The sequence below is a fragment of the Mixophyes fleayi genome, chromosome 6 (genome assembly GCF_038048845.1).
Source record: "Mixophyes fleayi isolate aMixFle1 chromosome 6, aMixFle1.hap1, whole genome shotgun sequence".
In the NCBI taxonomy this organism is placed as follows: domain Eukaryota; kingdom Metazoa; phylum Chordata; class Amphibia; order Anura; family Limnodynastidae; genus Mixophyes; species Mixophyes fleayi.
In genome coordinates, this window is record NC_134407.1 from 216,883,841 (window position 1) to 216,898,642 (window position 14,802).

Genomic DNA, 14,802 nt, shown 5'->3' on the forward strand with positions numbered 1-14,802 from the left:
CCTGCAAAATTTGCATTAACTCCTCCCCTTGACCATAAGTGCAACGACGCCCGCTGATTAGTCGGCCTGCCGTTCCGTCCTCGTCTCCCCAGGCAATTAATCACACTGTCTGCCCAGCTTCTTTCGGAATATTCACAGCATGTCACAGAAACAGCACTTCAAGGTGCATCACAATTGTTTCTCGGGCCACCGGCAAGTAAATAGAAAAGGAAGCTGCATGCTGCAACAGCAGCAGGGTTCTAAAAGGTGTGTGTCATAATCCTCACTTGCCTTTATTATGTCACTGGGTCCACAAGAGGGAGACACACTACGTCAGATTAATAGTTTCATTCATTCGGAGATCCAATTGAATTTGCAAATCACAAGTTGCTCCATTAAAGGAATAATTGGATCAATTCAGTAATCCTTTTGGACAAAGAAAAGGGTCTTCTTATCTGCAAATGCTTGTTTGCTAAAAGAGATAAGAAACAAAACAACAAAAAGACACAATAAATTGACACGAAATAAGACACAGGAGACAAAAATCTGTTCTTATGTTTTTTTGTTGCTGAAAAGAGACATGATTCTATTTTTTGATAACTGGATAAGAGAAGTGCACCGGTCCTGGAAGTACTGCAATACCAGGTCAATGCGTGGAGTGGACAGAGCAAGCTCTTCTTCCATCTCCCTGTTCTAAAAATCCATTTAATATATGGCCCCCAGATAGGGGGCGTATCAGATATTAAACTGATAAGAACAGATACTACACTTGATCTTAGCCAAAAGGCCGAGAAGCGATAACCTGAAAAGGGACCCAGGAAAGCGCCCGCTTCTCAGGCTAGGCCTGACAACTGTAGGAGACAGCCACGCCACACGCCGTATACTTTCTTCAGCGGCGGCCCACAACACTCCATTGCTGCACATTCTAGGCCCGACTAGCCTGAAAAGCCTGACACCTTCACTGGGACCCTCTTTACACCTCTCTGTCTGCAAAGGCACGCACATGAGCCGAGGACTTTTCAAACGAGATGCCTGCAAAATTTGCATTAACTCCTCCCCTTGACCATAAGTGCAACGACGCCCGCTGATTAGTCGGCCTGCCGTTCCGTCCTCGTCTCCCCAGGCAATTAATCACACTGTCTGCCCAGCTTCTTTCGGAATATTCACAGCATGTCACAGAAACAGCACTTCAAGGTGCATCACAATTGTTTCTCGGGCCACCGGCAAGTAAATAGAAAAGGAAGCTGCATGCTGCAACAGCAGCAGGGTTCTAAAAGGTGTGTGTCATAATCCTCACTTGCCTTTATTATGTCACTGGGTCCACAAGAGGGAGACACACTACGTCAGATTAATAGTTTCATTCATTCGGAGATCCAATTGAATTTGCAAATCACAAGTTGCTCCATTAAAGGAATAATTGGATCAATTCAGTAATCCTTTTGGACAAAGAAAAGGGTCTTCTTATCTGCAAATGCTTGTTTGCTAAAAGAGATAAGAAACAAAACAACAAAAAGACACAATAAATTGACACGAAATAAGACACAGGAGACAAAAATCTGTTCTTATGTTTTTTTGTTGCTGAAAAGAGACATGATTCTATTTTTTGATAACTGGATAAGAGAAGTGCACCGGTCCTGGAAGTACTGCAATACCAGGTCAATGCGTGGAGTGGACAGAGCAAGCTCTTCTTCCATCTCCCTGTTCTAAAAATCCATTTAATATATGGCCCCCAGATAGGGGGCGTATCAGATATTAAACTGATAAGAACAGATACTACACTTGATCTTAGCCAAAAGGCCGAGAAGCGATAACCTGAAAAGGGACCCAGGAAAGCGCCCGCTTCTCAGGCTAGGCCTGACAACTGTAGGAGACAGCCACGCCACACGCCGTATACTTTCTTCAGCGGCGGCCCACAACACTCCATTGCTGCACATTCTAGGCCCGACTAGCCTGAAAAGCCTGACACCTTCACTGGGACCCTCTTTACACCTCTCTGTCTGCAAAGGCACGCACATGAGCCGAGGACTTTTCAAACGAGATGCCTGCAAAATTTGCATTAACTCCTCCCCTTGACCATAAGTGCAACGACGCCCGCTGATTAGTCGGCCTGCCGTTCCGTCCTCGTCTCCCCAGGCAATTAATCACACTGTCTGCCCAGCTTCTTTCGGAATATTCACAGCATGTCACAGAAACAGCACTTCAAGGTGCATCACAATTGTTTCTCGGGCCACCGGCAAGTAAATAGAAAAGGAAGCTGCATGCTGCAACAGCAGCAGGGTTCTAAAAGGTGTGTGTCATAATCCTCACTTGCCTTTATTATGTCACTGGGTCCACAAGAGGGAGACACACTACGTCAGATTAATAGTTTCATTCATTCGGAGATCCAATTGAATTTGCAAATCACAAGTTGCTCCATTAAAGGAATAATTGGATCAATTCAGTAATCCTTTTGGACAAAGAAAAGGGTCTTCTTATCTGCAAATGCTTGTTTGCTAAAAGAGATAAGAAACAAAACAACAAAAAGACACAATAAATTGACACGAAATAAGACACAGGAGACAAAAATCTGTTCTTATGTTTTTTTGTTGCTGAAAAGAGACATGATTCTATTTTTTGATAACTGGATAAGAGAAGTGCACCGGTCCTGGAAGTACTGCAATACCAGGTCAATGCGTGGAGTGGACAGAGCAAGCTCTTCTTCCATCTCCCTGTTCTAAAAATCCATTTAATATATGGCCCCCAGATAGGGGGCGTATCAGATATTAAACTGATAAGAACAGATTTTTTGATTGAAAAAGTAGCTTTATTTTGTATAAAGTACAAAAAACACAGTTCATACATTTCATTCAAGTGTACGCAGTACACCGTAAGACATGATCATGCATACGTTTTAGTACAATACAGGGCATAAAGTACAAGACATGACATCCTACACTATATACATCAAGTACTGCACTAACCATTCAAACTTTACAGTGTATTACAGTGCAATAAAATAACATTGGATGTGAGGGGGAGGTAGGTAAGAGGGGTAGGGTGATGGAGTCACGAGCAAAAAGTTTTTATTGAGGACAGACACAAAGGGAAGGGTGCATAAATAGACATGACATTCAATAATACTTCATGCTGTGCAGGGGAGTGGGTTGGAGGGGGAAAAGGGAGGGGAGCACAAACCAAAGTTTTTTATTGAAAATAGACACAATGGGGAGGAGGAGAAGAGGGGACAACAATCAATCAATTACAATCAATCGTCGTCTTCATCTTCCTCAGGACTGTCAAGGGTGTTATAGTCTCTTAACAGGCTATGGATAAGCCTGCGACAGTCCTGGATGGTCATCTTCTCCCGCTTCAAGATGAGGCGGTTCCTGGCAAGCCACATAGCGTCCTTAAAACAGTTCATAAGGCGCCAGGCCTCCTGGATTGCCTCAACGGTGTGAGTCCCAGGAAATAATCCATAAAATACCGAATGGTATGAAAGGCAAGTCCTGGGCACACTGTCCTTAAGTTCATGTTCCAGGGCATCCAACAATGCCTGTGCAGTGGGACAGTCCCAAAAGATATGTTGAGCAGTCTCCCTCTTGGTAATACAAAAGGGGCAGTGAACATATCTGCACAGGTTCCGGGAGTGCATAAATGTCCTGAGAGGCAAACCCCCCTGAATGGCCATCCATGCAATGTCTTTATGTCCATTAGTCAGTCTCTTAGAGGCCACATTCTCCCAAACATGTTTGGCCGTGGCCACAGGGAGCCCTGGAACAGACTCCATAATGTCCTTAGCTCTGATGAGCTTGTGGATAGTTTTAGGTTTCCACAAGTCTGGTTTAAGTCCCTCCAGATGGTGCTCCCTCACAAATTGTCCAACATCCAGGTAAAACCAAGGTGTAGTCCAGTTGTAAGGGAAGGAGCTGTCCCACTTGTCCCAACCAAGTTTCCTCCAAAGAGGAAGAAGGAAAAAGCGTGACATGGACTTCCCAGCAGAGCAAACGTTCTTTTCAAGGAGTGTCCTGCGGATACAGTTGCAAACAAAGAAGGCACGCAGCATGGTGGGGATATCCGGGATCCCTTTCCCACCTTTGTGGGGCTCCTTGTACATAACTGACCGCTTCACTCTGTCCATTTTGGAGCCCCAGATGAAGTGAAAGACTGTCCTCGTGATGGTCTTACAGACGGCAGCAAGAGGTGGCCAAGCTTGGGCCGTGTACTGAAGAACGGGAAGAATCTCGTTGCGCAGTACCAGTGCTTTCCCTTCGATGGTAAGAAGTCTGAGGCTCCACAGTCCAATCTTTTGCCGGACTGTTGCCAGTCTCTCTTCCCAGCACTTCAGGGCCGCCTCCTCTCCACCGAACCAAACTCCAAGAATTTTGATGAAGTCCGGCTTGATTGTGAAGGGGAATGCAGCGGGGGATGACAGGTGCCACTGACCAAACAGCATTGCCTCTGACTTCCCGCAGTTGACTTTTGCCCCTGAAGCTTGGCCGAAGTTGTTGCAGGTCTGGACGAGTGCTGCCACCGAACGCTGATCAGCGCAGAAGACAGTGACGTCGTCCATGTAGAGCGAACACTTGGCCTCTAGTCGGTCTGGACCCGGTGCGGTGATCCCTCTGATCTCTGGGTTTCGCCTGATGGACATCGCGAAGAGCTCTATACAACAGACAAAAAGGAGAGGTGAAAGAGGGCAGCCTTGTCTGACCCCAGACAGTACAGAGAAGGGGTCAGTCTTCCAGCCGTTCACCAACACCGAGCTGTAAATATCAAGGTACATCAGGTTAACATAAGAACAAAACATATCACCCAATCCAAACCTGCACAGAACCTTACGCATAAAACCATGAGAGACACGATCAAAGGCCTTCTCCTGATCAAGACTGACCAGGGCCACATGTGCGTGGCGGTCTTTGATATAATGAACCGTGTCCCTCAGCAGCGCAAGGCTGTCTGCAATCCTTCTACCAGGAATGCCACAAGTCTGATCAGGATGAACAATTCGCCCAATGACAACCTTTAGCCTGTTGGCTAGTACCTTGGCCAAAATCTTGTAGTCCACGTTCAGGAGGGAGATGGGCCTCCAATTTTTGAGGTCACATCTCTCTCCCTTGCGCTTGTACAAAATCGTGATCAAGCCCTCTCTCAGAGTAGGAGGCATCCTGCCCTCCACCACCATCTCCTCATACAGCTCTAGCAGGTCCGGGCCAATGAGGTCCCACAGCGCTACATAGAGCTCGGCTGGGAGGCCATCACTGCCCGGGGTCCTGCCCGGCCTAAAGGATTTAGCGGCAGAGTGCAGCTCCCCCAAGGTGAGGGGGGCATCCATAGCTGCCCTACCTGTAGGATCAATAGGGTTAGTGATACCTGACAGGAAAGATTCAGCTGCGTCGTCGTCTGTAGTCTTAGGGGAGTAGAGTTTGCCGTAGTAGTCTGAGACGACCCCCATGACGCCCTCCTTCCCCCTCCTGGGGGTGCCAGACTCGTCCCGCAGTTCAGTCAGGGGCGTGTGGCCGGAGTGAAGTTTTCTGAAAAAGAAAGAATTACATTTCTCACCCTTCTCCAGATTCTCCACCTTAGAACGGAAGATGATGCGATTGGCCTCTTCCTCGAAGTGCCTTTTCAGGCCCCCTTTGGCCTCAGCCAGATCATCCTTCACATCCCAGCCGCATAGTTGGAGATCCAGCAGGGACTGCAGCTGACGCTGAAGTCTCCTGAAGTTTCTCTTCCTCTCACACGCCTGTTGGCGGCCTTTAGCCTGAAAGAAACTGCGAAACTTGCCCTTGACATACTCCCACCAGTTAGACATACAGTCAAAATACATTTTGTCATTTTTCCACATTACATAGGCATCCCTCAGCTCAACCATCACCTCTTCCTTTCCCAGCAGAGCGCAGTTCAGCTTCCAAGAGCCAGGGCCGGGAGGGAACCCGTGACCCAGAACACCTTCAAAGAGAATGGCCCTATGATCAGAGAAAAAGCAGGGAACCATGACATGCCTGTTTTGTCTTACCGCTCTCGATGTAAACACAAAGTCGATCCGGGAACGCACTGAGCCATCGGGGCGGCTCCAAGTATAATTCACAGAGCCGGCCCCCATAGATCCCACTGCATCCCGCAAGGATGCTTCGGCTACCATCTCCTGCAACAACCTGGAAGAAACATCAAGTTTAGCATTAGTACAAGAACTCCTACCATCTTCCTCTATAGGACAGTTAAAGTCCCCAGCCATCACTACCGCCCTGGTGGTTGCGAGCTGGGCCCGCAGGGTCTGGAAAAGCTCCAAACGCTCATTCTTACCCGGGGATGCATACACACAGATAAGCCTGATAGGCTCACCCGCCCAGGAGCCATCTACGATAAGCAATCTGCCGCAGACAAACTCCTGAACGGAATCTAATGTGAAGAGGCTTCCCCTGATAAGAATGGCGACCCCTGCAGACTTACAGTCACTCCCCCCAGACCAATAGGAGGGCCCGTGAGACCACTGCCTCCCCAGATGCCTGTAGGAACTAGAGAAAGGGAGAGAACATTCCTGCAACATGTAAACATCACATTTCTGACTGTCAAGAAAGGTAAACACAGACTGACGTCTAATCTTATCCTTCACACTCCTCACATTAATGGTAAAAAGAGAAAAGTTAGCCATTAGTTGGGAGAAAAAAGAGAGTTAGCACAGTCAATACATCAGTTACCCTCCTTGTCCGGTGGGACTTGGTCCGGTCTGCCCGTGTCCCCTTCGGGTGGGAGCAGACCTTTCTCCTCTAGCTGGTCGAATAGGCAGATTTGGGGCAGTTGTAGGAATTCTTCCTCCTCCTGCTCAGAATCCAGCAGCTCATCCACCATCTCTACCAGGGCCCCCTCTGACGGGAGAGGGTCCTCTTCCAGCTCGATTGCCTTTTTCTTGGAAGGGTCAGAGTCGCCAGCTGGGCTGTCCAGCTCTTTCCGCTTCCTTCTTTGTTTGTTCTCATCACCTGCAGACACAAGAGGGAGGAGGGGGGGGAAATCCTCCAGGGAAAGGGGGGGAGCTGCAGTAGCGGTGGAGGGGGTTAGTGCTACTGCAGGGGGGGGGGGGTGTTGTGACAGCGGGGAGGGAGGGGGGTGCTGTCACAACAGGGGTGGGAGATATCTTACCAGCTCTTGGCTGCGGTGTGGGCTTCTGTTGCTTCCTCTGGGCTGGCTTGGGCTGCAGGGCCGGGGCAGGTCCGCTTTCCGGCAGTCCAATCCCGGCAGCTGCAGCGTAGGATCTGGCCCTCTGGGGGCAGTCCCTGTAGATGTGGCTGGCCAGGCCGCAGAGGTTGCAGGACAATTTTCTTGGGCAATCCTTGGACTCGTGCCCCGCCACCTTGCAGTTCCTGCAGGCTGAGACCTTGCAGCTTCTCGCCATGTGGTCAGCTTCCCCGCATTTTCTGCAGTTCCTCGGCTGATCGGCATAGTGGAGGAGGCCGGCAGAGCCGCCCAGGGCAAAGCTTGATGGCAGGTGTTGGAGTCCGTCAGTTGCCGTGCTGTCTTTCCTCAGTCTGATGATAATGGACCACTTGCCTGTCCAGAAGCCGTTGACATCCAGGATCTTGGAGGGGTCCTTGACCACGGAGCAGAAGCGGCTCAGGAAGGTAGCGATGTCCTTACCAGGGGTGTGAGGATTTCTCATGGAGACCGTGACTCTTCTCTCCTCTCTCTGGATGGGGCAGTTCCCCACGAAGCGGGAGAAGGGAGACTCCGGTCTCGCAGTCTTCACTGCCTCCCAGTACCTCTTGCAGATGGCAATGGAGGCGAAGGTGATGTACCAGATCCCTTTCAGGTAATTCTGCACGCTGAGGGTTTCAGCCTTGGAGAAGCCCTGGTCCAGGATCATCTTCTTGCCGAAGGTCTCGGCCGTCATGTCTGGGACCCTTCCTTCCACTTCCTTCAGCTTCAGGACCACGGTCTGCCTCATCCAGGGTTCCAGAGTGGGGGTCTTCTGGGGGTTGTCCTGGCTGGGCTGGCCTTGTCCGGCAGCAGGAGGGGCGGTGGAGGCAGAGGTTCCAGCCACGGGGAGAGGCTTCGGGGCGGTGTTCTTTCCTCCCTTCTTCCCAGGGGCAGGAGCAGGGGTGGAGGCAGGAGCTGGGGTAGCTGAGGCCATCGTCCTGGCTCTTCCTGGGGTAGAGAGGCTGGTCGTCCGGGGTGGAGGGAGCAGTGCAGATGTCCTCCCGCTGGGTAGAGAGGAGCAGGGGCTTCCGCTGAAGAGGAGGCGCTTCTTCCAGTGGAGCAGGGCCCGAGGAGAGGAGGGCTTCTTCAGCCGGAGGTGCTCCCGGCGTCTTCTTCCCGGCAGGCAGGGGGGGTCGGCAGCGCTTCTTCCCCGGGGTCGGTCTTCTTGCTCCTGGCCGGCTTTGATCGGGTAACACAAGTCTCAAACAGTTCCTCACCAGGGTTAGAGTGTGCTATCGGATGAGCCACACTCAGGTATGTCCTCTGGGTTTTGGGCAGGAGAGAGACAAGTGCACCATGCAGCAGAGTCTACATCAGCCCCTCACCAATGTTAGAGTGCGCTATCGGATGAGCCACACTCAGCATAACCTCCACCGGGTAGTTGGTAAGCTGATAAGAACAGATACTACACTTGATCTTAGCCAAAAGGCCGAGAAGCGATAACCTGAAAAGGGACCCAGGAAAGCGCCCGCTTCTCAGGCTAGGCCTGACAACTGTAGGAGACAGCCACGCCACACGCCGTATACTTTCTTCAGCGGCGGCCCACAACACTCCATTGCTGCACATTCTAGGCCCGACTAGCCTGAAAAGCCTGACACCTTCACTGGGACCCTCTTTACACCTCTCTGTCTGCAAAGGCACGCACATGAGCCGAGGACTTTTCAAACGAGATGCCTGCAAAATTTGCATTAACTCCTCCCCTTGACCATAAGTGCAACGACGCCCGCTGATTAGTCGGCCTGCCGTTCCGTCCTCGTCTCCCCAGGCAATTAATCACACTGTCTGCCCAGCTTCTTTCGGAATATTCACAGCATGTCACAGAAACAGCACTTCAAGGTGCATCACAATTGTTTCTCGGGCCACCGGCAAGTAAATAGAAAAGGAAGCTGCATGCTGCAACAGCAGCAGGGTTCTAAAAGGTGTGTGTCATAATCCTCACTTGCCTTTATTATGTCACTGGGTCCACAAGAGGGAGACACACTACGTCAGATTAATAGTTTCATTCATTCGGAGATCCAATTGAATTTGCAAATCACAAGTTGCTCCATTAAAGGAATAATTGGATCAATTCAGTAATCCTTTTGGACAAAGAAAAGGGTCTTCTTATCTGCAAATGCTTGTTTGCTAAAAGAGATAAGAAACAAAACAACAAAAAGACACAATAAATTGACACGAAATAAGACACAGGAGACAAAAATCTGTTCTTATGTTTTTTTGTTGCTGAAAAGAGACATGATTCTATTTTTTGATAACTGGATAAGAGAAGTGCACCGGTCCTGGAAGTACTGCAATACCAGGTCAATGCGTGGAGTGGACAGAGCAAGCTCTTCTTCCATCTCCCTGTTCTAAAAATCCATTTAATATATGGCCCCCAGATAGGGGGCGTATCAGATATTAAACTGATAAGAACAGATACTACACTTGATCTTAGCCAAAAGGCCGAGAAGCGATAACCTGAAAAGGGACCCAGGAAAGCGCCCGCTTCTCAGGCTAGGCCTGACAACTGTAGGAGACAGCCACGCCACACGCCGTATACTTTCTTCAGCGGCGGCCCACAACACTCCATTGCTGCACATTCTAGGCCCGACTAGCCTGAAAAGCCTGACACCTTCACTGGGACCCTCTTTACACCTCTCTGTCTGCAAAGGCACGCACATGAGCCGAGGACTTTTCAAACGAGATGCCTGCAAAATTTGCATTAACTCCTCCCCTTGACCATAAGTGCAACGACGCCCGCTGATTAGTCGGCCTGCCGTTCCGTCCTCGTCTCCCCAGGCAATTAATCACACTGTCTGCCCAGCTTCTTTCGGAATATTCACAGCATGTCACAGAAACAGCACTTCAAGGTGCATCACAATTGTTTCTCGGGCCACCGGCAAGTAAATAGAAAAGGAAGCTGCATGCTGCAACAGCAGCAGGGTTCTAAAAGGTGTGTGTCATAATCCTCACTTGCCTTTATTATGTCACTGGGTCCACAAGAGGGAGACACACTACGTCAGATTAATAGTTTCATTCATTCGGAGATCCAATTGAATTTGCAAATCACAAGTTGCTCCATTAAAGGAATAATTGGATCAATTCAGTAATCCTTTTGGACAAAGAAAAGGGTCTTCTTATCTGCAAATGCTTGTTTGCTAAAAGAGATAAGAAACAAAACAACAAAAAGACACAATAAATTGACACGAAATAAGACACAGGAGACAAAAATCTGTTCTTATGTTTTTTTGTTGCTGAAAAGAGACATGATTCTATTTTTTGATAACTGGATAAGAGAAGTGCACCGGTCCTGGAAGTACTGCAATACCAGGTCAATGCGTGGAGTGGACAGAGCAAGCTCTTCTTCCATCTCCCTGTTCTAAAAATCCATTTAATATATGGCCCCCAGATAGGGGGCGTATCAGATATTAAACTGATAAGAACAGATTTTTTTTTTTTTTTTTATTTAAAGCCTTGAGCTCGTCCCTTGTGCACGAAAAAAATGAGTAAATACCCAAAAAACATGCACAAGAGTTTTCGGTGCGTGGTCCTCCCTCCGGAGAGGAAGGACCCTGGTCCTCGACCCCCAGAACCAAAAAGGTCACTTAGGGGCCGGGGTCGTCTGACTCCCTTCGCCGCAAAGCTAGGGGAGCCTCTTAGCCCCTGGGATCCGCCGAAGCTTCACCCAGTGCTCGGTGTGCCGATTGGGTACGGCCCCAGCCGGGTGGCTGGGCAGGGTTGGACCCTCGTCGCCGCAAAGCTAGGAGGGCCCCATTAGTCCCTGGGATCTGCCGGAGCTTCACCCAGGACTCAAGCCGAGTGGGTACGGCCCCAGCCGGGTGGCTGGGCTAGTATGGGCCCCCTTGGCCTGCCACACTAGGGGACCCATTTTGCCCCTGAGATCCGCCGGAGCTTCACCCTGGGCCGGGTATAAAAATTTTCTTGCCCAGCCAAAAAGGTCCGGGCAAAGAATATAGCATTGCTTAGGAGAAAGAGGTCAAAAGTGCGTGGGTGCCAACAGAATCACGTTGTATCTATATTAAGGTCTCTTGACCCGTGATTTATGGCCCCCCGGGTTTCCAGTCCGGATGCACATTTGTCCCAGCCTTTCAAAGCTGCATTCCAGCCCTCTAGTTAAAGAGGCAAGTGCTGATCTGCCACAACTGCACTTGATCTTAGCCAAAAGGCCGAGAAGCGATAACCTGAAAAGGGACCCAGGAAAGCGCCCGCTTCTCAGGCTAGGCCTGACAACTGTAGGAGACAGCCACGCCACACGCCGTATACTTTCTTCAGCGGCGGCCCACAACACTCCATTGCTGCACATTCTAGGCCCGACTAGCCTGAAAAGCCTGACACCTTCACTGGGACCCTCTTTACACCTCTCTGTCTGCAAAGGCACGCACATGAGCCGAGGACTTTTCAAACGAGATGCCTGCAAAATTTGCATTAACTCCTCCCCTTGACCATAAGTGCAACGACGCCCGCTGATTAGTCGGCCTGCCGTTCCGTCCTCGTCTCCCCAGGCAATTAATCACACTGTCTGCCCAGCTTCTTTCGGAATATTCACAGCATGTCACAGAAACAGCACTTCAAGGTGCATCACAATTGTTTCTCGGGCCACCGGCAAGTAAATAGAAAAGGAAGCTGCATGCTGCAACAGCAGCAGGGTTCTAAAAGGTGTGTGTCATAATCCTCACTTGCCTTTATTATGTCACTGGGTCCACAAGAGGGAGACACACTACGTCAGATTAATAGTTTCATTCATTCGGAGATCCAATTGAATTTGCAAATCACAAGTTGCTCCATTAAAGGAATAATTGGATCAATTCAGTAATCCTTTTGGACAAAGAAAAGGGTCTTCTTATCTGCAAATGCTTGTTTGCTAAAAGAGATAAGAAACAAAACAACAAAAAGACACAATAAATTGACACGAAATAAGACACAGGAGACAAAAATCTGTTCTTATGTTTTTTTGTTGCTGAAAAGAGACATGATTCTATTTTTTGATAACTGGATAAGAGAAGTGCACCGGTCCTGGAAGTACTGCAATACCAGGTCAATGCGTGGAGTGGACAGAGCAAGCTCTTCTTCCATCTCCCTGTTCTAAAAATCCATTTAATATATGGCCCCCAGATAGGGGGCGTATCAGATATTAAACTGATAAGAACAGATTTTTTTTTTTTTTTTTTTTTTTTTTTTTTTTTTTTTTTTTTTTTTTTATTTAAAGCCTTGAGCTCGTCCCTTGTGCACGAAAAAAATGAGTAAATACCCAAAAAACATGCACAAGAGTTTTCGGTGCGTGGTCCTCCCTCCGGAGAGGAAGGACCCTGGTCCTCAACCCCCAGAACCAAAAAGGTCACTTAGGGGCCGGGGTCGTCTGACTCCCTTCGCCGCAAAGCTAGGGGAGCCTCTTAGCCCCTGGGATCCGCCGAAGCTTCACCCAGTGCTCGGTGTGCCGATTGGGTACGGCCCCAGCCGGGTGGCTGGGCGGGGTTGGACCCTCGTCGCCGCGAAGCTAGGAGGGCCCCATTAGTCCCTGGGATCTGCCGGAGCTTCACCCAGGACTCAAGCCGAGTGGGTACGGCCCCAGCCGGGTGGCTGGGCAGGGTTGGACCCTCGTCGCCGCAAAGCTAGGAGGGCCCCATTAGTCCCTGGGATCTGCCGGAGCTTCACCCAGGACTCAAGCCGAGTGGGTACGGCCCCAGCCGGGTGGCTGGGCTAGTATGGGCCCCCTTGGCCTGCCACACTAGGGGACCCATTTTGCCCCTGAGATCCGCCGGAGCTTCACCCTGGGCCGGGTATAAAAAGGTCCTGGAAGTACTGCAATACCAGGTCAATGCGTGGAGTGGACAGAGCAAGCTCTTCTTCCATCTCCCTGTTCTAAAAATCCATTTAATATATGGCCCCCAGATAGGGGGCGTATCAGATATTAAACTGATAAGAACAGATACTACACTTGATCTTAGCCAAAAGGCCGAGAAGCGATAACCTGAAAAGGGACCCAGGAAAGCGCCCGCTTCTCAGGCTAGGCCTGACAACTGTAGGAGACAGCCACGCCACACGCCGTATACTTTCTTCAGCGGCGGCCCACAACACTCCATTGCTGCACATTCTAGGCCCGACTAGCCTGAAAAGCCTGACACCTTCACTGGGACCCTCTTTACACCTCTCTGTCTGCAAAGGCACGCACATGAGCCGAGGACTTTTCAAACGAGATGCCTGCAAAATTTGCATTAACTCCTCCCCTTGACCATAAGTGCAACGACGCCCGCTGATTAGTCGGCCTGCCGTTCCGTCCTCGTCTCCCCAGGCAATTAATCACACTGTCTGCCCAGCTTCTTTCGGAATATTCACAGCATGTCACAGAAACAGCACTTCAAGGTGCATCACAATTGTTTCTCGGGCCACCGGCAAGTAAATAGAAAAGGAAGCTGCATGCTGCAACAGCAGCAGGGTTCTAAAAGGTGTGTGTCATAATCCTCACTTGCCTTTATTATGTCACTGGGTCCACAAGAGGGAGACACACTACGTCAGATTAATAGTTTCATTCATTCGGAGATCCAATTGAATTTGCAAATCACAAGTTGCTCCATTAAAGGAATAATTGGATCAATTCAGTAATCCTTTTGGACAAAGAAAAGGGTCTTCTTATCTGCAAATGCTTGTTTGCTAAAAGAGATAAGAAACAAAACAACAAAAAGACACAATAAATTGACACGAAATAAGACACAGGAGACAAAAATCTGTTCTTATGTTTTTTTGTTGCTGAAAAGAGACATGATTCTATTTTTTGATAACTGGATAAGAGAAGTGCACCGGTCCTGGAAGTACTGCAATACCAGGTCAATGCGTGGAGTGGACAGAGCAAGCTCTTCTTCCATCTCCCTGTTCTAAAAATCCATTTAATATATGGCCCCCAGATAGGGGGCGTATCAGATATTAAACTGATAAGAACAGATTTTTTTTTTTTTTTTTTTTTTTTTTTTTTTTTTTTTTTATTTAAAGCCTTGAGCTCGTCCCTTGTGCACGAAAAAAAATGAGTAAATACCCAAAAAACATGCACAAGAGTTTTCGGTGCGTGGTCCTCCCTCCGGAGAGGAAGGACCCTGGTCCTCGACCCCCAGAACCAAAAAGGTCACTTAGGGGCCGGGGTCGTCTGACTCCCTTCGCCGCAAAGCTAGGGGAGCCTCTTAGCCCCTGGGATCCGCCGAAGCTTCACCCAGTGCTCGGTGTGCCGATTGGGTACGGCCCCAGCCGGGTGGCTGGGCGGGGTTGGACCCTCGTCGCCGCGAAGCTAGGAGGGCCCCATTAGTCCCTGGGATCTGCCGGAGCTTCACCCAGGACTCAAGCCGAGTGGGTACGGCCCCAGCCGGGTGGCTGGGCTAGTATGGGCCCCCTTGGCCTGCCACACTAGGGGACCCATTTTGCCCCTGAGATCCGCCGGAGCTTCACCCTGGGCCAGGTATAAAAATTTTCTTGCCCAGCCAAAAAGGTCCGGGCAAAGAATATAGCATTGCTTAGGAGAAAGAGGTCAGAAGTGCGTGGGTGCCAACAGAATCACGTTGTATCTATATTAAGGTCTCCTGACCCGTGATTTATGGCCCCCCGGGTTTCCAGTCCGGATGCACATTTGTCCCAGCCTTTCAAAGCTGCATTCCAGCCCTCTAGTTAAAGAGG

The 14,802-nt window shown here is 49.6% G+C and overlaps 1 protein-coding gene, 4 non-coding genes and 5 pseudogenes across 5 annotated transcripts in view; 1 reads left to right on the forward strand and 9 right to left on the reverse strand.

Annotated features, from left to right (window-relative positions):
- LOC142095485 (uncharacterized) overlaps window positions 1–14,802 on the forward strand; it is a 185,296-nt gene that overhangs the window by 31,531 nt on the left and 138,963 nt on the right. The gene's annotated exons all lie outside the window — the stretch shown is intronic.
- Window positions 588–778, reverse strand: LOC142095771 (U2 spliceosomal RNA). The gene has a single exon (XR_012677952.1). It is a non-coding gene; the product is annotated as a U2 spliceosomal RNA (small nuclear RNA).
- LOC142095773 (U2 spliceosomal RNA) lies at window positions 1,598–1,788 on the reverse strand. Its single transcript, XR_012677953.1, has one exon. It is a non-coding gene; the product is annotated as a U2 spliceosomal RNA (small nuclear RNA).
- On the reverse strand, window positions 2,608–2,780 carry LOC142095858 (U2 spliceosomal RNA; annotated as a pseudogene).
- On the reverse strand, window positions 8,434–8,590 carry LOC142095961 (U2 spliceosomal RNA; annotated as a pseudogene).
- On the reverse strand, window positions 9,410–9,600 carry LOC142095774 (U2 spliceosomal RNA). The gene has a single exon (XR_012677954.1). It is a non-coding gene; the product is annotated as a U2 spliceosomal RNA (small nuclear RNA).
- Window positions 10,420–10,629, reverse strand: LOC142095904 (U2 spliceosomal RNA; annotated as a pseudogene).
- LOC142095925 (U2 spliceosomal RNA) lies at window positions 12,144–12,384 on the reverse strand (annotated as a pseudogene).
- On the reverse strand, window positions 12,921–13,111 carry LOC142095847 (U2 spliceosomal RNA). The gene has a single exon (XR_012678020.1). It is a non-coding gene; the product is annotated as a U2 spliceosomal RNA (small nuclear RNA).
- LOC142095903 (U2 spliceosomal RNA) lies at window positions 13,931–14,163 on the reverse strand (annotated as a pseudogene).